This window comes from Neovison vison, chromosome X (genome assembly GCF_020171115.1).
Source record: "Neovison vison isolate M4711 chromosome X, ASM_NN_V1, whole genome shotgun sequence".
Taxonomy (NCBI): domain Eukaryota; kingdom Metazoa; phylum Chordata; class Mammalia; order Carnivora; family Mustelidae; genus Neogale; species Neogale vison.
In genome coordinates, this window is record NC_058105.1 from 75704866 (window position 1) to 75729987 (window position 25122).

General features: G+C 39.4%; 1 protein-coding gene across 5 annotated transcripts in view; it reads right to left on the minus strand.

Annotated features, from left to right (window-relative positions):
• HEPH (hephaestin) overlaps positions 1-25122 on the minus strand; it is a 171816-nt gene that overhangs the window by 48557 nt on the left and 98137 nt on the right. The window lies entirely within an intron of this gene.

Genomic DNA, 25122 nt, shown 5'->3' on the forward strand with positions numbered 1-25122 from the left:
TTTCTTTCAAAAATGTGGATGTCTTTTAAGAATCCTTTCTTTTCCATCTTCAATATACAATTAGTCACTGAGTCTTGTTGATTTTACTTCATTGATCTTGTTTACAGCCTATCTATCCTCTTCCCTCTACTTCAACTTCCATCACTCTTACTATTAGGTATTTACACATTGAATTCCCTACAACTGATCTTTTTATTTTCCTGCTTTTCTTCCATGCTATCCCTTTAGGGGTGTGTGTGTGTGTGTGTGTTCTTATCATTTAGATCAGCAGTTCTCACAGTGCATTGAGATTTCCTGATCCAGCAACGCAAGAATTACCCAAGAACTTGTTCAAAAGTTCATCCCAGGGGGGACAAGATGGCGGGAAGAGGCGCCTTTTCAGCTGGTACCCCGAAGTGAGCTGATTACCTACCAAAGAACTCCGATCACCCACGAAATCAGCCTGAGATCAGAATTATACACGTCTGGATCTCTACAGGGGCAGAAGACGCCAGTGAGCAGGTAAAGCGGAATGGGAATGGTGGACTGATATCCGAAGATAAACAAAAGGGGGAGGGAGCCACCAGTGGCTATCGGTGGGAAAGTAATACCCCAATACGAGCGAGAGTGCCCTGCGTCTGGGGCCAGCATTAACTTGGAGACTGGTTGAAAGCACTCCAAAAGAGCAAAGGATCACGGGGGAAATTGTGGGAATCGGGGCAGCTAGGGACAGGGGCTTAAGTCCCCGGTCCCAGACGGCCTCCCCGATGCTGCGGCAGAGAGAGTGAAGCGGAGAAACCAGCTCCTGGTCCCTAAGCCGCCAGCGCCCGAGAATGGGTGGGTTCTACTCCTGTGAGGGGGTGGGAGCTGCGCTGGTCTGCAAAACGCACACTAGCCCTACCACAAAGCTTGAGATGCGCGCGCATGCCCCTCAAGCTCCCCTGAGTTACTGAGGCCCCGCCGGCGCTCCTTGACCCGCGCCATTGTTTCAAAGCCAAAGCCGTGCACGCGGAACTCTTCCCCTGACAGAGGCGCACAAAAGCCCAGCCTGGGGCTTACGGACCAGCGCCCCGTTCTCAGTGCCCCAGACGCGCGCCCGACCCACAGCCGCCTCTGAAAAGAGGTGCATGCAAGCCGGGCACCCCCAGCCCAGGCCGGCAGCAAAATCTCAGTGTGCAATCGCTGCTTGGAACCTCTCTGGCGGTCGGGAGCTCCCAGACAGCCGCCACTGCCTTGTGTTTGGGGACGAGCAAAAGATCCTGCCCCCAGGGTCTGAAACTTGGAACCTGCGCTGCCAGCGGCCAAGGGGGAATTTATTCAGCTTCTGCACCCAGACTGAGGCTTCTCTCTGTGATAGAGATCAGGGTGCGGTTTGATTTCTTCTAATACTACAAAAAACATCAAAGGCGGCCAAGGTGTGAAGGAAAAAAGTGAACAAGCAAGAAACCGCCAGAGAACAAAAGCCTGAAAAAAACCAGTTTCCCCAGAGCCCACCCCCTTGAGGGGGGCGGGGGGACTCAACTCAGGAAACATCATTGACAGACAACCCACGTGGCAGGCCCCTCCTCCAGAAAACAAACCAAGAAAGAAAGAAAAAAAAGGACTAGAAGAGAACCACCACTACTTCATAGGAAAACTTGTATTATTCTCTTGTTTCCACTATTCCGGTTCATATATATATATATATATATATATATATATATATATATATATATATTTTACACATAGGTAATTTTTTTAACCAATTTACCATCACAGAGAGCTGTACAGTACATCAACTTCCATAATACCTTTCTAACCTGAACTTTTTGATACATACACCTATGTTTTTCTTTTGCATTTTTAATTCTGAATTCCTTTTTTCAAAATTTTAGTTTAGTTTAGTCTGGTATATTCCTTTTTGTTTTTATCCTCTAATATTCATATAGAGTTAACTTCAAAGTAATCGCCTTTCCCCAATCAATACTACCCCTATAGGTAAACCAATTTTTAATCCCCTTTATCTTAGGAAAGTTGAGTCCTTTAACAAAGATAACAAGATACATCCAGAAAGAATCAAAACAACCTTCCTCGCACACACTGAGAATTTATAAGAACTCTCCCATCTTCTTCCACCAGTGTTTCTGTGTTTTTTGTGTTTGTCCTGATAGCATATAAATTTTACACTTGTGGTTCTTTTTGACGAGGTTCTTTCTTTATTTGCATATATATATATGCAAATATATATATATATATATATATATATATATATATATATATATATATATATGTATATATTCATTCCCTTGCCATAAAATTGTATCAATATTTTTATCTCTTTTTGTTTCACTACTTCATAAATCTTACCTTGGGGCCCATCTGGGCTGAACCTTCTCTTTATCTTCCCTTTCTTTCCTGTCACTCTCTCTCTCTCTCTCTCTTTTATTTTTTTTTTTTTCTTTTTCTTTTCTTTTCTTTTGTCTCTCGTTTGGGTGGGGAAACCTGATTGCTCAGAAGTGTTCCAGGGTGCACCTTGACTACACCAGAGTTGATACATCCAGCTACATCTGTTCAGCCTTCTCCCACCAAAATGACTAGAAGGAGGAATGCCCAACAGAAGAAAAATACAGAGGATGGACCTTCAGCAACAGAGCTAATGGCTATCAACATAGACAATATGTCGGAAAGAGAATTCAGGCTAACAATTATCCAGGCAATAGCTAGGTTGTAGAAAGCCATGGATGACCAAACAGAATTGATTAGGGCCGAAATGAAAGCGACCAGACAGGATGTACACAATGTTAGGGCAGAGCTTAAAGCTACCAGGGAGGAGGTCCACAATGCTCTCAATGAGTTCCAATCTAATCTAAATTCTCTCAAAGCTAGGGTAACTGAGACAGAAGATAGAATTAGTGATCTGGAAGACAAACAGATAAAGAGAAAGGATCAGGAGGAAGCCTGGAACAAACAGCTTAGATCCCACAAAAGCAGAATCAGGGAAATAAATGATGCCATGAAGTGTTCCAATGTCAGAATTATTGGAATTCCTGAAGGGGAGGAGAAAGAAAGAAGTCTAGAAGATATCGTGGAACAAGTCCTTCATGAAAATTTTCCGAATCTCGTGAATGAAACCAGCATTCATGTACTAGAGGCTGGACGGTCTCCACCCAAGATTATATATTCCAAAAAAAATCACGACACCTGATAGTCAAATGGAGGAATTATAATTGTAGGTATAATCTCTTGAAAGCCGCCAGGGCATAGAGGCTCCTTACTTACAGAGGGAAGCCCATCAGAATAACGTCAGACCTGTCCACAGAGACATGGCAAGCCAGAAGAGGCTGGCAAGATATATTCAGGGCACTACATGAGAAGAACATGCAGCCAAGAATACTTTATCCAGCAAGACTGACATTCAAAATGGATGGAGAGATAAAGAGTTTCCAAGACCGGCAAGGCTTAAAAGATTATGCAACCACTAAGCCAACACTGCAGGAAATATTAAGGGGGGTTCAATAAAAGAGGAAAAATCCCAAGAATAGCATTGAACAGAAATATAGAGACAGTCTACAGAAAGAAAGACTTCAAAGGGAACTCGATGTCAATAAAAACGTATCTATCAATAATCACTCTCAATGTGAATGGCCTAAATGCACCCATAAAATGGCACAGGGTTGCAGATTGGATAAAACGATAGAACCCATACATATGCTGTCTACAAGAGACCCATTTTGAACCTAAAGATACACGCAGGCTGAAAGGGAAGGGGTGGAGAAGCATCTTTCATGCCAATGGGACTCAAAAGAAGGCTGGGGTAGCAATTCTCATATCAGATAAATTAGACTTCAAACTAAAGAGTGTAGTCAGAGATACAGAAGGACATTACATAATCCTTAAAGGGACTATCCACCAAGATGATCTAACAATTGTAAATATCTATGCTCCCAATATGGGAGCAGCCAATTACTTAAGAAAACTGTTAATCAAGATAAAGAGTCATATTGATATGAATACACTAATTGTAGGAGATCTTAACACGCCTCTCTCAAAATTAGACAGATCATCGAAGCAGAAAATCAATAAAGAAACAAGAGCATTGAATGACACATTGGACCAGATGGACCTCATAGATATATACTGAACTTTCCACCCTAAAACAATAGAATACACATTCTTCTCAAGTGCACACGGAACCTTCTCCAGAATAGACCACATACTGGGTCACAAATCAGGACTCAACAGATACCAAAAGACTGAGATGATTCCCTGCATATTCTCAGATCACAATGCTTTGAAACTGGAGCTCAATCACAAGGAAAAGTTCTGAAGGAACTCAAACACCTGGAAGCTAAAGACCACCTTGCTTAAGAATGCTTGGATCAACCAGGAGATCAAAGAAGAACTGAAACAATTCATGGAAACCAATGAGAATGAAGACACTTCGGTCCAAAACCTATGGTATACAGCAAAAGCGGTCGTAAGGGGAACATATATAGCCATCCAAGCCTCGCTCAAAAAAATTGAAAAATCCAGAACACACCAGCTGTCTCTACACCTTAAAGAACTGGAGGATCAACAACAAATCAAACCAACTCCACACATAAGAAGGAAAATCATCAAGATTAGAGCTGAGATTGGGACGCCTGGGTGGCTCAGTTGGTTAAGCGGCTGCCTTCGGCTCACGTCATGATCCCGGTGTCCTGGGATCGAGGCCCACATCGGGCTCCTTGCTCGGCAGGGATCCTGCTTCTCCCTCTCCCTCTGCCTGCCTCTCTGTCTGCCTGTGCTCGCTCTCTCTCCCTCTCTCTCTGACAAATAAATAAATAAAATCTTTAAAAAAAAAGATTAGAGCTGAGATGAATGAGGGAGAAACCAGAGATACAGTAGAACGTATCAATGAAACTAGAAGCTGGTTTTTTGAAAGAATCAATAATATCGATAAGACACTGGCTACTCTAATCCAAAAGAAAAGAGGGAAAACCCAAATTCATAAAATTATGAATGAAAAGGGAGAGATCACAACTAACAGCAAGGAAGTAGAAACAATCATCAGAAATTATTACGAACAGTTATATGCCAATAATCTTAGAACCTAGAGGAAATGGATGCATTCCTGGAAAAATATAAACAACCAAAATTGAACCAGGAAGAAATCGACAACCTGAATAGACCCATATCTAATAACGAGATTGAATAAGTGATCAAAAACCTCCCAAAAAACAAGAGCACAGGACCTGACGGAATCCCTGGGGAATTCTACCAAACCTTCCAAGAAGAAATAACACCTATTCTCCTGAAGCTGTTTCAAAAAAATTGAAGTAGAAGGAAAACTTCCAGACTCTTTCTATGAAGCCAGCATTACCCTGATCCCCAACTCAGGCAAGGACCCTACCAAAAAGGAGAATTTCAGACCAATGTCACTGATGAATATGGATGCTAAGATTCTCAACAAGATCCTAGCCAACAGGATCCAACAGCACATTAAAAAGATTATCCACCATGATCAGTTGGGATTCATCCCTGGGCTACAAGGATGGTTCAACATTCGCAAATCAATCAATGTGATACAACAAATTAATATGAGAAGAGAGAAGAACCACATGGTCCTCTCAATTGATGCAGAAAAAGCATTTGACAAAATCCAGCATCCGTTCCTGATTAAATCGCTTCAAAGTATAGGGATAGAGGGAACATTCCTGAACCTCATCAAATCTATCTATGAATGACCCACAGCAAATATCATCCTCAATGGGAAAAAGCTTGCAGCCTTCCCATTGAGATCAGGAACAAGACAAGGAAGCCCACTGTCACCACTCTTATTCAACATAGTATTAGAAGTCCTAGCAACAGCAATCAGACAACGGAGAGAAATAAAAGGTATCCAAATTGGTAACGAAGAAGTCAAACTCTCTCTCTTCGCAGATGACATGATTCTTTATATGGAAAACCTAAAAGACTCCACCCCCAAACTACTAGAACTCAAACAGCAATTCAGCAACGTGGCAGGATACAAAGTCAATGTGCAGAAATCAGTGGCTTTCTTATACACTGACAATGAAAATACAGAAAGGGAAATTAGAGAATCGATTCCATTTACTCTAGCACCAAGAACCATAAGATACCTGGGAATAAACCTAACTAAAGAGGTAAAGGATGTGTACTTAAGGAACTACAGAACACTCGTGAAGGAAATTGAAGATGACACAAAAAGATGGAAGACCATTCCATGCTCTTGGATCAGAAGAATAAACATTGTTAAAATGTCTATACTGCCTTGAGCAATCTATACTTTTTTTTCCAATTTATTTATTTTCAGAAAAACAGTATTCATTATTTTTTCACCACACCCAGTGCTCCATGCAAGCCGTGCCCTCTATAATACCCACCACCTGGTACCCCATCCTCCCACACCCCCGCCACTTCAAACCCCTCAGACTGTTTTTCAGAGTCCATAGTCTCTCATGGTTCACCTCCCCTTCCAATTTACACAAATTCCCTACCACTCTCTAATGCCCCTTGTCCTCCATGCTATTTGTTATGCTCCACAAATAAGTGAAACCATATGATAATTGACTCTCTCTGCTTGACTTATTTCACTCAGCATAATCTCTTCTAGTCCCGTCCATGTTGCTACAAAAGTTGGGTATTCATCCTTTCTGATGGAGGCATAACACTCCATCGTGTATATGGACCACATCTTCCTGATCCATTCATCCGTTGAAGGGCATCTTGGTTCTTTCCATAGTTTGGCGACCGTGGCCATTGCTGCTATAAACTTTGGGGTACGGATGGCCCTTCTTTTCACAACATCTGTATCTTTTGGGTAAATACCCAGGAGTGCAATTGCAGGGTCGTAGGGAAGCTCTATTTTTAATTTCTTGAGGAATCTCCACACTGTTCTCCAAAGAGGCTGCACCAACTTGCATTCCCACCAACAGTGTAAGAGGGTTCCCCTTTCTCCACATCCTCTCCAACACATGTTGTTTCCTGTTTTGTTAATTTTGGCCATTCTAACTGGTTAAGGTGATATCTCAATGTGGTTTTAATTTGAATCTCCCTGAGGGCTAATGATGATGAGCATTTTTTCATGTTTCTGATAGCCATTTGTATGTCTTGATTGGAGAAGTGTCTGTTCATATCTTCTGCCCATTTTTTGATGTGTTTGTCTGTTTCCTGTGGGTTGAATTTGAGGAGGTCATTATAGATCCTGGATATCAACCTTTTATCTGTACTGTCATTTGCAAATATCTTCTCCCATTCCATGGGTTGCCTCTTTGTTTTGTTGACTGTTTCCTTTGCTGTGCAAAAGTTTTGATTTTGATGAAGTCCCAGAAATTTATTTTCGCTTTTGTTTCCTTTGCCTTTGGAGACGTATCTTGAAAGAAGTTGATGTGGCTGATATCAAAGAGATTACTGCCTATGTTCTCCTCTAAGATTCTGATGGATTCCTGTCTCACATTGAGGTCTTTTATCCATTTTGAGTTGATCTTTGTATACGGTGTAAGAGAATGGTCAAGTTTCATTCTTCTACATATAGCTGTCCAGTCTTCCCAGCACCATTTATTGAAGAGACTGTCTTTTTCCCACTGTATATTTTTTCCTGTTTTGTCAAAGATTAATTGACCATAGAGTTGAGGGTCCATATCAGAGCACTCTACTCTGTTCCACTGGTCTATGTGTCTCTTTTTATGCCAGTACCATGCTCTCTCGGTGATCACAGCTTTGTAATAAAGCTTGAAATCAGGTAAGGTGATGCCGCCAGCTTTATTTTTGTTTTTCAACATTTCCTTAGTGATTCGGGGTCTCTTCTGATTCCATACAAATTTTTGGATTATTTGCTCCAGCTCTTTGAAGAATGCCGGTGGAATTTTGATCGGAATGGCATTAAAAGTATAGATTGCTCTAGGCAGTATAGACATTTTAACAATGTTTATTCTTCTGATCCAAGAGCATGGAATGGTCTTCCATCTTTTTGTGTCTTCTTCAATTTCTTTCATGAGTGTTCTATAGTTACTCAAGTACAGATCCTTTACCTCTTTAGTTAGGTTTATTCCCAGGCATCTTATGGTTCTTGGTGCTATAGTAAATGGAATCGATTCTCTAATTTCCCTTTCTGTATTTTCATTGTTAGTGTAGAAGAAAGCCACTGATTTCTGCACATTGACTTTGTATCCTGCCACGTTGCTGAATTGCTGTATGAGTTCTAGTAGTTTGGGGGTGGAGTCTTTGGGGTTTTCCATATAAAGAATCATGTCATCTGCGAAGAGAGAGAGTTTGACTTCTTCGTTACCAATTTGGATACCTTTTATTTCTCTCCGTTGTCTGATTGCTGTTGCTAGGACTTCTAATACTATGTTGAACAAGAGTGGTGAAAGTGGGCATCCTTGTCTTGTTCCTGATCTCAATGGGAAGGCTGCAAGCTTTTTCCCATTGAGGATGATATTTGCTGTGGGTCTTTCATAGATAGATTTGATGAGGTTCAGGAATGTTCCCTCTATCCCTATACTTTGAAGCGTTTTATTGAGGAACGGATGCTGGATTTTGTCAAATGCTTTTTCTGCATCAATTGAGAGGACCATGTGGTTCTTCTCTCTTCTCATATTAATTTGTTGTATCACATTGATTGATTTGCGAATGTTGAACCATCCTTGTAGCCCAGGGATGAATCCCACCTGATCATGGTGGATAATCTTTTTAATGTGCTGTTGGATCCTGTTGGCTAGGATCTTGTTGAGAATCTTAGCATCCATATTCATCAGTGACATTGGTCTGAAATTCTCCTTTTTGGTAGGGTCCTTGCTTGGTTTGGGGATCAGGGTAATGCTGGCTTCATAGAAAGAGTCTGGAAGTTTTCCTTCTGCTTCAATTTTTTTGAAACAGCTTCAGGAGAATAGGTGTTATTTCTTCTTGGAAGGTTTGGTAGAATTCCCCAGGGATTCCGTCAGGTCCTGGGCTCTTGTTTTTTGGGAGGTTTTTGATCACTGATTCAATCTCATTATTACATATCGGTCTATTCAGTTTGTTGATTTCTTCCTGGTTCAATTTTGGTCGTTTTATTTTTCCAGGAATGCATCCATTTCATCTAGTTTGCTAAGCTTTTGGCATATAACTGTTTGTAATAACTTCTGATGATTGTTTCTACTTCCTTGGCGTTAATTGTGATCTCTCCCTTCTCATTCATAATTTTATGAATTTGGGATTTCTCTCTTTGCTTTCGGATTAGTGTAGCCAGTGGCTTATCGATCTCATTGATTCTTTCAAAGAACCAGCTTCTAGTTTCATTGATACATTCTACTGTTTCTCTGGTTTCTCCCTCATTGATCTCAGCTCTAATCTTGATGATTTCCCTTCATATGTGTGGAGTTGGTTTGATTTGTTGATGATCCTCCAGTTCTTTAAGGTGTAGAGACAGCTGGTGTGTTCTGGATTTTTCAATTTTTTTGAGCGAGGCTTGGATGGCTATATATTTTCCCCTTAGGACCGCCTTTGCTGTATCCCATAGGTTTTGGGCCAAAGTGACTTCATTCTCATTGGTTTCCATGAATTGTTTCAGTTTTCTTTGATCTCCTGGTTGATCCAAGCATTCTTAAAAAAGGTGGTCTTTAGCTTCCAGGTGTTTGAGTTCCTTCGGAACTTTTCCTTGTGATTGAGCTCCAGTTTCAAAGCATTGTGATCTGAGAATATGAAGGGAATCATCTCAGTCTTTTGGTATCAATTGATTACTGATTTGTGACCCAGTATCTGGTCTATTCTGGAGAAGGTTCCATGTGCACTTGAGAAGAATGAGTATTCTGCTGTTTTAGGGTGGAATGTTCTGCATATATCTATGAGGTCCATCTGGTCCAATGTGTCATTCAATGCTCTTGTTTCTTTATTGATTTTCTGCTTCGATGATCTGTCTAATTCTGAAAGAGGCCTGTTAAGATCTCCTACGATTTGTGTATTCATATCAATATGACTCTTTATCTTGATTAACAGTTTTCTTAAGTAATTGGCTGCTTCCATATTGGGAGCATAGATATTTACAATTGTTAGATCATCTTGGTGGATAGTCCCTTTAAGGTTTATGTAGTGTTCTTCTGGATCTCTGACTACAGTCTTTAGTTTGAAGTCTAATTTATCTGATATGAGAATCACTACCCCAGGCTTCTTTTGAGTCCCATTGGCATGAAAGATGCTTCTCCACCCCTTCCCTTTCAGCCTGCGTGTATCTTTAGGTTCAAAATGGGTCTCTTGTAGACAGCATATGGATGGGTCCTGTCGTTTTATCCAATCTGCAACCCTGTGCCGTTTTATGGGTGCATTTAGGCCATTCACATTGAGAGTGATTATTGATAGATACGTTTTTATTGACATCAAGTTCCCTTTGAAGTCTTTCTTTCTGTAGACTGTCTCTATATTTCTTTTCAATGCTATTCTTGGGATTTTTCCTCTTTTATAGAACCCCCCTTAATATTTCCTGCAGTATCGGCTTGGTGGTTGCATAGTCTTTTAAGCCTTGCCGGTCTTGGAAACTCTTTATCTCTCCATCCATTTTGAATGTCAGTCTTGCTGGATAAAGTATTCTTGGCTGCATGTTCTTCTCATATAGTGCCCTGAATATATCTTGGCAGCCTCTTCTGGCTTGTCAGGTCTCTGTGGATAGGTCTGACGTTATTCTGATGGGCTTCCCTCTGTAAGTAAGGAGACTCTTTGCCCTGGCGGCTTTCAAGAGATTATACCTACAATTATAATTTCTCTATTTGACTATCAGGTGTCGTGATGTTTTTTTTGGAGTGTATAATCTTGGGTGGAGACCATTCAGCCTCTAGTACATGAACGCTGGTTTCATTCGCGAGATTCAGAAAATTTTCATGAAGGACTTGTTCCACGATATCTTCTAGATTTCTTTCTTTCTCCTCCCCTTCAGGAATTCCAATAATTCTAAAGTTGGAACGCTTCATGGCATCATTTATTTCCCTGATTCTGCTTTCGTGGGATCTAAGCTGTTTGTTCCAGGCTTCCTCCTGATCCTTTCTCTTTATCTGTTTGTCTTCCAGATCACTAATTCTATCTTCTGTCTCAGTTACCCTAGCTTTGAGAGAGTTTAGATTAGATTGGAACTCATTGAGAGCATTGTGGACCTCCTCCCTGGTAGCTTTAAGCTCCGCCCTAACATTGTGAACATCCTGTCTGGTCGCTTTCAGTTTGGCCCTAATCAATTCTGTTTGGTCATCCATGGCTTTCTCCAACCTAGCTATTGCCTGGATAATTGTTAGCCTGAATTCTCTTTCCGACATATTGTCTATGTTGATAGCCGTTAGCTCTGTTGCAGAAGGTCCATCCTCTGTATTTTTCTTCTGTTGGGCATTCCTCCTCCTAGTCATTTTGGTGGGAGAAGACTGAACAGATGTAGCTGGATGTATCAACTCTGGTGCAGTTAAGGTGCACCCTGGAACACTTCCTGATCTCCGTCTCAGAGAGAAGCCTCAGTCTCGGTGCAGAAGCTGAATAAATTCCCCTTTGGAAGCTGGCAGTGCAGCTTCCAAGTTGCAGACCCTGGGGGCGCAGGATCTTTTGCTTGTCCCCAAACCCAAGGCAGTGGCGGCTGTCTGGGAGCTCCTGACCGCCAGAAAGGTTCTAAGCAGCGATCGCACACTGAGATTTTGCCACCGGCCCGTTCTGGGAGTGCCCGGCTTCTGCGCACCTCTTTTCAGAGGCGCCTGTGGGTCGGGCACGCGTCTGGGGCACTGAGAACTTGGCACTGGTCCGTAAGCCCCAGGCTGGGCTTTTGCGCGCCTCTGTCAGGGGAAGAGTTTTGCGCGCTCGCGCCTTAGACTTTGAAACAATGGCACAAATCAAGAAGCGCCCCTGGACCTTAGTAACCCTGGAGAGCTCAATGGACGTGCGCGCACATCTCAAGCTTTGTGGTAGGGCTAGTGTGCGTTCTGCAGATCGGCGCAGCTCCCATCCCCTCACAGGAGCCGGAACCCATGTGCTCTGGGGCGCGCTGGTGGTTTAGGGACCAGGAGCTGGTTTCTCCGCCACACTCTCTCTGCCTCTGCGCCGCGGAGGCCGCCTGGGACCGGGGACTTAAGCCCCTGTCCCTAGCCGCCCCGATTCCCACAATTTCCCCCCGCAATCCTTTGCTCTTTTGGAGTGCTTTCAACCAGTCTCCAAGTTAATGCTGGTCCCCAGACGCAGGGCACTCTCGCTCGTATTGGGGTATTTTTTCCCACCGGTTGCCTCTAGTGGCTCCCTCCCCCTTTTGTTTATCTTCTGATATCAGTCCGCCGTTCCCATTCAGCTTTACCTGCTCACTGGCGTCTTCTGCCCCTCTAGAGATCCAGACGTGTATAATTCTGATCTCAGGCTGATTTCATGGGTGATCGGAGTTCTTTGGTAGGTAATCAGCTCACTTTGGGGTGCCAGCTGAAAAGACGCCTCTTCCTAGTACCCCGCCATCTTGTCCCCCCCGCAATCTATACTTTTAATGCCATTCCGATCAAAATTCCACCGGCATTCTTCGAAGAGCTGGAGCAAACTATCCTAAAATTTGTATGGAATCAGAAGAGACCCCGAATCACTAAGGAAATGTTGAAAAACAAAAATAAAGCTGGCGGCATCACCTTACCTGATTTCAAGCTTTATTACAAAGCTGTGATCACCAAGACAGCATGGTACTGGCATAAAAATAGACACATAGACCAGTGGAACAGATTAGAGAGCCCAGATATGGACCCTCAACTCTATGGTCAATTAATCTTTGACAAAACAGGAAAAAATATACAGTGGAAAAAAGACAGTCTCTTCAATAAATGGTGCGGGGTAAACTGGACAGCTATATGTAGAAGAATGAAACTCGACCATTCTCTTACACCGTACACAAAGATCAACTCAAAATGGATAAAGGACCTCAACGTGAGACAGGAATCCATCAGAATCTTAGAGGAGAACATAGGCAGTAATCTCTTTGATATCAGCCACAGCAACTTCTTTCAAGATACGTCTCCAAAGGCAAAGGAAACAAAAGCGAAAATAAACTTCTGGGACTTCATCAAAATCATAACTTCTGCACAGCAAAGGAAACAGTCAACAAAACAAAGAGGCAACCCACAGAATGGGAGAAGATATTTGCAAATGACGGTACAGACAAAAGTTTGATATCCAGGATCTATAATGAACTCCTCAAACTCAACCCACACGAAACAAACACATCAAAAAAAAAAAAAGGGCAGAAGATATGAACAGACACTCCTCCAATCAAGAAATTCAAATGGCTATCAGACACATGAAAAAATGCTCATCATCATTAGCCCTCAGGGAGATTCAAATTAAAACCACATTGAGATATCACCTTACACCAGTTAAATGGCCAAAATTAACAAAACATGTGTTGGAGAGGATGTGGAGAAAGGGGAACCCTCTTCCACTCTTGGTGGGAATGCAACTTGGTGAAGCCTCTTTGGAGAACAGTGTGGAGAATCCTCAAGAAATTAAAAATAGAGCTTCCCTACGACCCTGCAATTGCACTCCTGGGTATTTACCCCAAAGATACAGATGTTGTGAAAAGAAGGGCCATCTGTGCCCCAAAGTTTATAGCAGCAATGGCCACAGTCGCCAAACTATGGAAAGAACCAAAATGCCCTTCAACGGACGAATGGATAAGGAAGATGTGGTCCATATACACGATGGAGTATTATGCCTCCATCAGAAAGGATGAATACCCAACTTTTGTAGCAACATGGACGGGACTGGAAGAGAGTATGCTGAGTGAAATAAGTCAAGCAGAGAGAGTCAATTATCATATGGTTTCACTTATTTGCGGAGCATAACAAATAGCATGGAGGACAAGGGGTGTTAGAGAGGAGTAGGGAATTTGGGTAAATTGGAAGGGGAGGTGAACCATGAGAGACTATGGACTCTGAAAAACAGTCTGAGGGGTTTGAAGTGGCGGGGAGGTGGGAGGTTGGGGTACCAGGTGGTGGGTATTATAGAGGGCACGGCTTGCATGGAGCACTGGGTGTGGTGAAAAAATAATGAATACTGTTTTTCTGAAAATAAATAAATTTAAAAAAAAAAGTTCATCCCAGACCTACTGAAACAAAGATTCTAAGGATTGATCCCAGCAATTTATCCTTTAACAAACCTTCTAGATGATTCTGATGCTAGCTAAATTTTGGAAACTACTGATTTAAATCTCATTTGTGATATTATCTACTCTAGAAAATTATCCTCAACCTTCAAACATTAAATTAAGTACCCTTTTCTTTTTTTCGTGTTTTTTTTTCTTTCTAGTTTATTATTTAAATCCAGGGTAGTTGGCATACAGTATACTATTATTTTCATGTGCAGTGACTCATCACTTACATGCAACATCCGGTGGTCATCACAATCGCCCCTTTAATACTCATTACCTATTTAACCTATCTTCCCACCTCCCCTCTGGTAACCATCAGTTTGTTCTGTATAATTGAGAGCCTGTTTCTTGCTTTGCCTCTCTTTTTTCCCTACTATGTTTGTTTGTTTTGTTTCTTCAATTTCACATGTGAATGAAATCATATGGCGGTGTCTTTCTCTGACGGACTTATTTTGCTTAGCACTATACCCTCTATCTTCATCCACATCATTGTAAATGACAAGACAGAATTTTTTATGGGTGATTAATATTCATTGTATATACATCACATCTTCTTTATCCAGTCATTAGCTAATGGGCGTTTGGGCTCTTTCCATAATTTTGTTATTATTGATAATGGTACTATAAACATCCAGGTATGTATATCCATTTGAATCAATATTTTTGTAACCATTGGGTAAATAGCTGGATTATAGGGTAGTTCCATTTTTCACTTTCTGAAAAAACACCATCCTGTTTTCCAGAGCAGCTGCATCATTTTGCATTCCCACCAACACCACTAAGAGTGCTCTCCTTTCTCTGCATCAACTGCCACCACCTGTTGTTTCTTCTATTGTTAATATTAGCCATTCTAACTGGTGTTAGCTCAATAGAATTGTGATTTACATTTCCCTGATGATGAGAGATGTAGATTTTCTTTCCACGCATCTGTAAGCCATCTGTATGTCTTATTTGGAAAAATATCTACTCATGCCTTTTGCCCATTAATTAACTGGATTGTTTTAGGATGTTGAGATTGGTAAGTTCTTTATATATTTTGCACAGGAACCATTTATAAAATATGTCATTTTTAAGTATCTTCTCTCACTCTGTAGGCTGACTCTTAGTTTGTGGATTGTTTCCTTCACTGTGCAGAATATTTGTATCTTGATGAAGTCCCAGTAGTTTATTTTTGTTTTTGTTTCCCTTGCTTCAGGAGACATACCCTGTAAAAAGTTGCTCAGTAAGTGTGATGTCAAAGTTTTGAACGTTGCTGTCCAGGTTTCCCAACACCATTTATGGAAGAGACTGTCTTTTTCTCCATTGGATATTATTGCCTGTGTTGTCAAAGATTGATTAGTCATATAGTTATGGATGCATTTCTGGGTTTTCTATTCTGTTCCATTGATCTATTTGCCTGTTTTGTGTCATTACCATAGCAATTTGATCACTAGATTGTTCCAATCCATGAGCATGGAACATTTTCTATTTCTCTGTGTCATCTTCAATTTATTTCATCAGTGTTTTATAGTTTTCAGAGTGCAGATCTTTTATCTCTTTCATTAGGTCTATTCCTAGGTATCTTATTGTTTTTAGTACAGTAGTAAATGGGATTGATTCCTTGATTTCTCTCTCTAGTGCTTCATTATTGGTGTAAAGAAATGCAACAAATTTCTGTCCATTGATTTTTGGTTTCTGTGACTTTAATGAATTTGTCTACCAGTTTTAGCAAATTTTTGATGGAGTTTTCTGAGTTTTCTATAGAGTATCATGCCATCTGCAAATAGTGAAAGTTTGACTTCTTCCTTACTGATCTGAATGCCTTTTATTTCTCTTTGCTGTTTAATTATTGGGAGTAAAACTTCCTGTATTATATTAAATAACATTGATGAGAATGGACATCCCTGTCTTGTTCCTGACCATAGAGGAAAAGCCATGTCTTGTTCCTGACCATAGAGGAAAAGTTCTAAGTTTTTCCCCATTGAGTATATTAGCTGTGGGTTTTTTTGTACATGTACATGTACTTTATTATGTTGAGGTATGTTCCCTGTAAACCTACTTTGTTGAGGGTTTTTATCATGAATGGATGTTTTATTTTGTCAACTGTATTTTTGCATCTATTGAGAGAATCATTTTATCTTATATTTTCTTTTATTAATGTAGCATGTCATGTTAATTGGTTTGCAAATATTGGACTGTATTTGCAGCCCAGGGATAAATTTCACTTGATTATGGTGAATGATTTATTTAATGTACTGTTGGGTTTGCTTTGCTAGTATTTTATTGAAGATTTTTCCATTTCTGTTCATCAGGGATATTGGCTTATACTTTACTTTTTTGTGGATTCTTTTTCTAGTTTTGGTATTAGGGTAATGCTGGCCTCACAGAAAGAATTTGGAAGTTTTCCCTCCGTTTCTATTTTTTGAAATAGTTTGAGTAGAATTAGTATTAACTTTTATTTAAATGTTTTGTAGAATTCATCTGTGAAGCCATCTGGCCCTGGACTTTTGTTTGTTGGGAGATTTAAAAAAATAATCTATTTACTCATTTGAGAGAGAGAGAGAGAGAGATGAGAGAGAGAGCGAGCGATCATGTGAGCAGGGAGGGACAGATGGGGAAGAGTGAGAAAAAAATTTGAAGCAGAATTCTCACTGAGTGTGGAGCCTCACATGGGGTTCAATCTCACAGCTGAGAGAACATGACCTGAGCTGAAGCCAACAGTCAGATATTGAACCAACTATGCCACCCAGGAACCATTTCATGGGAGGTTTTGGTTACTGATTCAATTTCTTTGCTGCTTAGTCTATTGTTTGAATTTTGCATTTTTTGCTGTTTCTGTTTTAGTAGTTTATATGGTTCTAGGAATTTACCTGTTTCTTCCAAGTTGTTCAATTTGTTCACATATAGGTTTTTTTTGTATTCTCATAATTGTTTGTATTTCTGTGGTGTTGGTTGTTATTTCTCATCTATTTTTGTGATTTTATTTATTTGGCTACTTTCTCTTTTCTTCTTCATAAGTTCAGATAGAATTGTATAACTTTTGTTAATATTTTTTTTCAAAGAACCAGTTCCTGGCTTTATTGATCTGTCCTATTGTTTTTGTTGGTGCTGGTGGTGGTGGTGGGTTTTTTGTTTGTTTATTTCTATATCATTTACTTCATTTATTTATGTTCTAATATTTATTATTTCCATTGTTCTGCTGGATTTAGGCTTCATTTCTTATTCTTTATGTAGCTCCTTTAGATGTAATACTGGGCTGTTTATTTGAGATTTTTCTTGCTTTTTGAGACAGGCCTCTACTGCTATATACTTCCTTTTAAGGATCACTTTTGCTGTGTCACAATGTTTTTAGAGCATTGTGGTTTCATTTTCATTTGTTTCCGTGTGTGTGTGTGTGTGTGTGTGTGTGTGTGTGTGTATATATATATATATATATATATATATATAAATTCTTCTTTGATATACTGGTGGTCTTTTCATTCTTTAGTAGCATGTTATTTAACCTTCATGTATTTGTGACATTTCCAATTTTTTTCTTGTGGCTGACTTCAAGTATCATAGAACTGTGATTAAAAATATGTATAGTATTGTCTCAGTCTTTTTCTACAGTTTGAGGCCTGATTTATGATCTGGTATGTGATCTATTCTAGAGAATGCCCCATGTGCACTTGAAAAGAATGTATATTCTGCTGTTGTAGGATAAAATGTTCTCAATATATCTGTTAAGTCTATCTGGTCTAGTGCGTAAATAAAAGCCATTGTTTCCCTGTTGATTTTCTGCTTAGATGATCTTTCCATTGTTGTGAGTGGGCTGTTAAATTCCCCTTCTATTATTGTATTATTATCAATGATTCCTTCATGTTTGTTATTGTTTAATATATTTAGGTGTACCCAAGTTGGAGGCATAAATATTTACAATTGTTAGATCTTCTTGTTGGATATTCCTCTTCTTCATCTCTTGTTACAATTTTTGTTTTAAAGTCTAGTTGTCGGGGGAGAAGTCAAGATGGTGGGGAAATATCAGACTGAGATGACATCAGGTAGCAGGAGATCAGCTAGATAGCTTATCAAACCATTCCAAACACCTACAAATCCAACAGGAGATTGAAGAGAAGAAGAGCAGCAATTCTAGAAACAGAAAATCACTCACTTTCTGAAAGGTAGGATCGGTGGAGAAGTGAATCCAAAGTAATGGATAGATAGACTACAGGGGGAGGAGCTGGCTCCTGGCAAGTGGTGGAGCAACGGAGAAGTGGAGCACAAAATCAGAACTTTTAAAAGTATGCTCCACTGAGGGACATCACACCAGAGGCTGAGGTGGGGTGAAGCCCACATGGGGACAGTGTGTCCTCATGTCCCATGGGGTCATGGGATAGGGACTCTCTGAGTGTCATAGAGCTCACAGGTATTAGAGTAGGGAAGCCAGCTACAGATATGGAGCTGAGGAGTGAGCTCTCAACTCGGGGTTACCTTAAATTGTGATCAGTGGCACAAGCCACTGCTTTGTGAGCAAGGACCCCACAAGTTCTGGGGAGACACCCCCAGAAGAGTGCGGGGATCTGCGGGGCTCAGAGACTCTAGGAGGGGCTATGTGCCAGAGACAGAGACACTTGGTCACAAGCACAGCTGGAGGCCAGAGAGACAGGAAAGAATGAGCGCTTTTCTTGGAGGGTGCACTGAGGAGTGGGGCCCCAAGCTCTTGCCCCCTCTGGGCCAGAGATTGGGAGGCTGTCATTTTTATTCCTGTCCTCCAGAACTCTACGGAAAGTGTTCAGGGAACTAAAGCTCCAGAAAGTGAACCCGAGTGGATTACTTAGCCTGGCCCCTGGTAAGGGTGGTGCAATTCTGTCTGGGGGCAAAGACACTTGAGAATCAATACAACAGGCCCCTCCCCCAGAAGTTCAGAAAGAAATCCAGCCAAACCCAAGTTCACTTACCAAGAAGAACAGTGGAATTCCAGAGGAAGAGAAAACAAAGCATGGAATTCATGGCTTTCTCCCCATGATTCTTTAGCCTTGCAAAGTTAATTATTTTTTTTTAATTTCATTATTTCTTCCGCTAATTTTTTTTAACTTTTACCCTTTCCTATCTTAATGTTTTAACTAGTTCATCTTAATACCTTTCATTAAAAAAACTTTTTTGAACCTTCATTATTATAGTCATATTTTATCATTCATTGTATCTAACTTTATTTTTGTATACACATAGGATTTTTTCTTCTAAAAAAATTTGGGGTACAACTTCTAATAGATCAAAATATACCCTAAATCTAGCATAGGGCTTTGTTCTAGTCTCCAGCCTGAGCAAATTCTCTCCAGTTTTTTTTTTTCTTTATTCTCCCAACCTACTTATCAACATCTATTTTAGAAATTAAAAAAATGTATATATACTCATATTCCATTTTTTCATTGTGTTTACCCCTATATATGATTTTCATTCTTTAAAATTTTGGGAGGTAGTTTTTCCTAAGGGAACAAAATACTCCCAAGATTAAGTGGGAGACATTGTTCTATTCACCAGTCATATATATATACATATATATATGTATATATATATATATATATATATTCTTTTTTATATTTTTTTCTTTATTTACTTTTAATTTTTTTCTGAACTTTTTATCCCCTTTCTTCCTCCCATTATTTGGGGTCTCTTATGATTTGGTTAAAACACATTTTCCTGGGGTCTTTGCCACCCTTTTAGTATTTTATTCATTCCTTCATAAATTCTTATCTACATAAAATGACAAAGTGGAAAAATTCACCAAAAAAAACCCACAAAAAAAACAAAAACAAAAACAAAACAAAACAACAACAACAACAACAACAAAAAAAAACCAAGAGGCAGTACTGAAGGCTAGGGGCCTAACACTATGGACATTGGTAATATGTCAGATCTAGAGTTCAGAATGACAATTCTCAAGGTGCTAGCCAGGCTCGAAAAAGACATGCAAGATATTAGAGAAACCCTGTCTGGAGAAAGAAAAGCCCTTTTTGGAGAAATAAAAGAACTAAAATCTAAACAATTTGAAATAAAAAAAAGCTATTAATTTTATTTATTTATTTATTTATTTATTTATATTTTGATTGAGGTGTAATATAAAATGGAGGCTCTTACTGCTAGGATAAATGAGGCAAAAGAGAGAATTAGTGATACAGAAGACCAAATGACAAGGAATAAAGAAGTTGAGCAAAAGAGACAAACAACTACTGGACCATGAAGGGAGAATTCGAGAGATAAGTGATACCATAAGATGAAACAACATTAGAATAATTGGGATTCCAGAAGAAAAAGAAGGAGAGAGGGGAGCAGAAGGTATATTGGAGAGAATTATGGTAGAGAATTTCCCTTATATGGCAAAGGGAACAAGCATCAAAATCCAGGAGGTGCAGAGAAACCCCCTCAAAAGAAATAAGAATAGGTCCACACCCAATCATCTAATAGTAAAATTTACAAGTCTTAGAGACAAAGAGAAAATCCTGAAAGCAGCCCAGGACAAGAAGTCTATAACATACAATGGTAAAAATATTAAATTGACAGCAGACTTATCCACAGAGACCTGGAAGGCCAGAAAGAACTGGCATGATATATTCAGAGCACTAACTGAGAAAAACATGCAGCCAAGAATACTATATCCAGCTAGACTATCACTGAAAATACAAGGAGAGATAAAGAGCTTTCAGGACAAACAAAAACTTAAAGAATTTGTAAACACCAAACCAGCTCTACAGGAAATATTGAAGGGGTCCTCTAAGCAAAGAGAGTCCCTAAAAGTAGTAGGTCAGAAAGGGACAGAGACAATATACAGTAACAGTCACCTTACAGGCAATACAATAGCTCTAAATTCGTATCTCTCAATAGTTACCCTGAATTTAAATGGGCTAAATGCCACAATCACAAGACACAGGGTATCAGAATGGATTAAAACAACAACAAAAAATCCATCAATATGCTGTCTACAAGAACATCATTTTAGGCCCAAATACACCTCTGGATTTAAAGTGAGGGGGTGGAAAAAAAATGTACCATGCTAATGGACATCATAAGAAAAATGCAGTGGCAATCCTTATATCAGATCAATTAGATTTAAAACCAAAGACTATAATAAGAGATGAGGAAGGACACTATATCATACTCAAAGTGTCTGCCCAACAAGAAGACCTAACAGTTTTAAATATCTATGTCCCTAACATGGGAGAGCCAACTATATAAACCAATTAATTACAAAATCAAAGAAACACATCAACAATAATACAATAATAGTAGGGGACTTTAGCACTCCCCTCACTGATATGGACAGATCATCCAAGCAGAAGATCAACAAGGAAATAAAGGCTTTATATGATACACTGGACCAGATGGATACCACAGATATATTCAGAACATTCCATCCCAAAGCAACAGAATACATATTCTTCTCTAGTGCGCACAGAACATTCTCCAGAATAGATCACATCCTGGGTCATAAATTAGGTCTCACACAGTACCAAAAGATTGGGATCATTCCCTGCATATTTTTAGACCACAATGTTCTGTAGCTAGAACTCAATCACAAAAAGAAATTTGGAAAGAACCCAAATACATGGAGACTAAACAGCATCCTTCTAAAGAATGAATGGATCAACAAGGAAATTAAAGAAGAATTGAAAATAAAAAACTCATGGAAACAAATGATAATGAAAACACAATGGTTCAAAATCTGTGGGACACAGCAAAGGCAGTCCTGAGAGGAAAATAGATAGTGATACAAGCCTTTCTCAAGAAACAAGAAAGATCTCAAATACACAACCTAACCCTACACCTAAAGGAGCTGGACAAAGAACAACTAAAGAAAGCCTAAATCCAGCAGGAGATGAAAAATCATAAAGATCAGAGCATAAATCAATGAAATTGAAACCAAAACAATAAATAAATAAAAACAATAGAACAAATCAACTAAACTAGGAGTTGGTCCTTTGAAGGAATTAATAAGACTGATAAACCCCTGAGCAGACTTATCAAAAAGAAAAGAGAAAGGACCCAAATATATAAAATCAAGAATGAAATTGAAGAGATCACAATCAACACCAAAGAAATACAATTATAAGAACATATTATGAGTAAGGCAGTATACTACTGGCACAAAACCAGATGCATAGCTCAATGGAACAGAATAGAGAGCTCATAAATAGTCCCTCAACTCTATGGTCAACTAGTCTTTGACAAAGCAGGAAATAATGTCCAATGGAAAAAAGACAGCCTTTTCAATAAATGGGGCTGGGAAAATTGGACAGCCACATGCAGAAAAATAAAACTGGACCGTTTCCTTACACCACACATGAAAACAGACTCAAAATGGATAAAGGATCTCAATGTTAAGAAAGGAATCCATCAAGATCTTTGAGGAGAATGCAGGCAGTAACCTCTTCGACCTCAGCCACAACAACTTCTTCCTAGGAACATCGCCAAAAGGCAAGGGAAGCAAGGGCAAAAATGAACTATTGGGATTTCATCAAGATCAAAAGCTTTTGCACAGCAAAGGAAACAGTTAACAAAACCAAAAGAAAACTGACAGAATAGGAGAAGATATTTGCAAATGACATATCAGATAAAGGGCTAGTATCCAAAATCTATAAAGAGCTTATCAAACTCAACACCCAAAGAACAAAGAATTCGATCAAGAAATGGGCAGAGGACATGAACAGACATTTCTGCAAAGATGACATCCAGATGGCCAACAGACACATGAAAAAGTGCTCCACATCACTTGGCATCAGGGAAATACAAATCAAAATTTCAATGAGAGGGGCACCTGGCTGGTTCAGTGGGTTAAAGCCTCTACCTTTGGCTCAGGTCATGATCTCAGGGTCCTGGAATCAAGCCCCGCTTTGGGATCTCTGCTTATCAGGGAGCCTGCTTACTCCTCTTTCTCTGCCTGTCTCTCTGTCTACTTATGATCTCTGTTTGTCAAATAAATAAATAAATAACATCTTTAAAAAAATACAATGAGATACCACCTTGCACCAGTCAGAATGGCTTAAATTAACAAGTCAGGAAATGACAGATGCTGGCGAGGATGCAGAGAAAGGGGAACCCTCCTACACCTCTTGGTTGGAATGGAAGCTGGTACAAGCACTCTGGAAAACAGTATGGAGGTTCCTCAAAAAGTTGAAAATAGAGCTACCCCATGTCCCAGCAATTGCGCTACTGGGTATTGACCCTAAAGATACAAATGTAGTGATCCGAAGGGGCATGTGCACCTGAATGTTTATAGTAGCAATGTCCACAATAGCCAAACTATGGAAAGAACCTAGATGTCCATCAACAGATGAATGGATAAAGATATATATATATATATATATATATATATATATATATACACACACACACATACATACACACAATGCAATACTATGCAGCCATCAAAAGAAAAAAAAAAAGAAATGAAATCTTGCCATTTGCGATGATGTGGATGGAACTAGAGGGTATTATGCTTAATGAAATAAGTCAATTGGAGAAAGGCAACTATATGGTATCCCTGATATGAGTAAGTGGAGATGCAACATTGGGGTTTTAGGGGGTTGGGAAAGAATAAATGAAACAAGATGGGATCAGGAGGAAGACAAACCATAAAAGACAAAATGCCAAGATGGAGGCATTTAATCTCACAAAATAAACTGAGGGTTGCTGGGTGGAGGCGGGGAGGGAGAGGGTGGTGGGGTTATGGACATTGGGGAGAGTATGTGCTATGGTGAGTGCTGTGAAGTGTGTAAACCTGGCAATTCACAGACCTGGACCCCTGGGGATAATAATACATTATATGTTAATAATTTTTTTTAAAATTAAAAAAAGAATAAGTAAAGCCTAGTTGTCTAAGTATCATTAAAAAGAATAAATAAAGCCTAGTTGTCTAAGTATCACTTCTCCAACTTTCTTTTGATGTCCATTTGTATGGTAAATGTTTCTCCATTCCCTCCTTTTCAATTTACAGATGTCTTTAGGTCTAAAATGAGTGTAGGCAGCATATATATGGGTCTTGTTTTTTATCCATTCTGACACCCTATGTCTTGATAGAGAGTTCAGTCCATTCACATTCAGAGTCATTATTGATAGGTATGTTTTTGTTGCCATTTTATTACTTCTTTTGTCATTTTTTTCTGTATATTTTCTGTGTTCATTTATTTTCTTGTCACTTGTGGTCTTTTCTCCCTCCACCCAAAGGGCCCCCTTTAATATTTCTTGCAGGGCTGATTTAGTGGTCACAGCCTCCTTTCTTATTTATTTGTCTGGAAAACTCTTTATCTCTCCTTCTATTCTGAATGATAATATTGCTGTACAGAGTATTCTTGGCTGCATATATTTTTTCCCCATTCATTACAGTTTCTCTGGGGAGGTCTGTAGCTTAGATGGATCTTCCCTTTTAAGTTGGGTACTTCCACTGTCTTTCTACTGTTAGGACTTTTTTGTGTAACACTATATTTTTATTACAATGTGTTTTGGTATTGGCCTACTTTTGTTGATTTTAATGGGAATTTTTTTGTGCTTCTTAGATTTGGATGTCTGCCTCGTTCTCCAGAGTAGGAAAGTTTTTAGCTATCATTTCCTCAAATAAATTTTCTACCCTCTTTCCTCTCTCTTCTGGGATTTTTATGATATAAATGTTGTTTGATGATGTCACTGATTGTAAGTCTAATCTCATGTTCCATAATTCTTCTTTCTCTCCTTTGTTTAGCTTCATCATTTTTCATTATTTTCTCTTCAATATCAATCATTTTTCCTCTGCTTCTTCTATCCTTGTGTTCATTACAATCAGTCTGTTTTAAATCTGTTATTATGTTTTTCATTTCTGACTGATTATTTTTTTAACTCTTTTATCTTTACATCAAGAGCCTTTCTGAAGTCTTCTATTCTTTTATCAAATCCAGGGAGTATCCTTAAGATTTTTGCTCTAAATTCTCCATCAGGCATGTCCATATATGCTTTGATTAGATCTCTGGCCATGACCCTATCTTGTTTCATTTGGGATTAATTCCTCCATCTTGGCATTTTGTCTAAGTCACTATCTTCTGTGTGTTAGAAATTCTGTT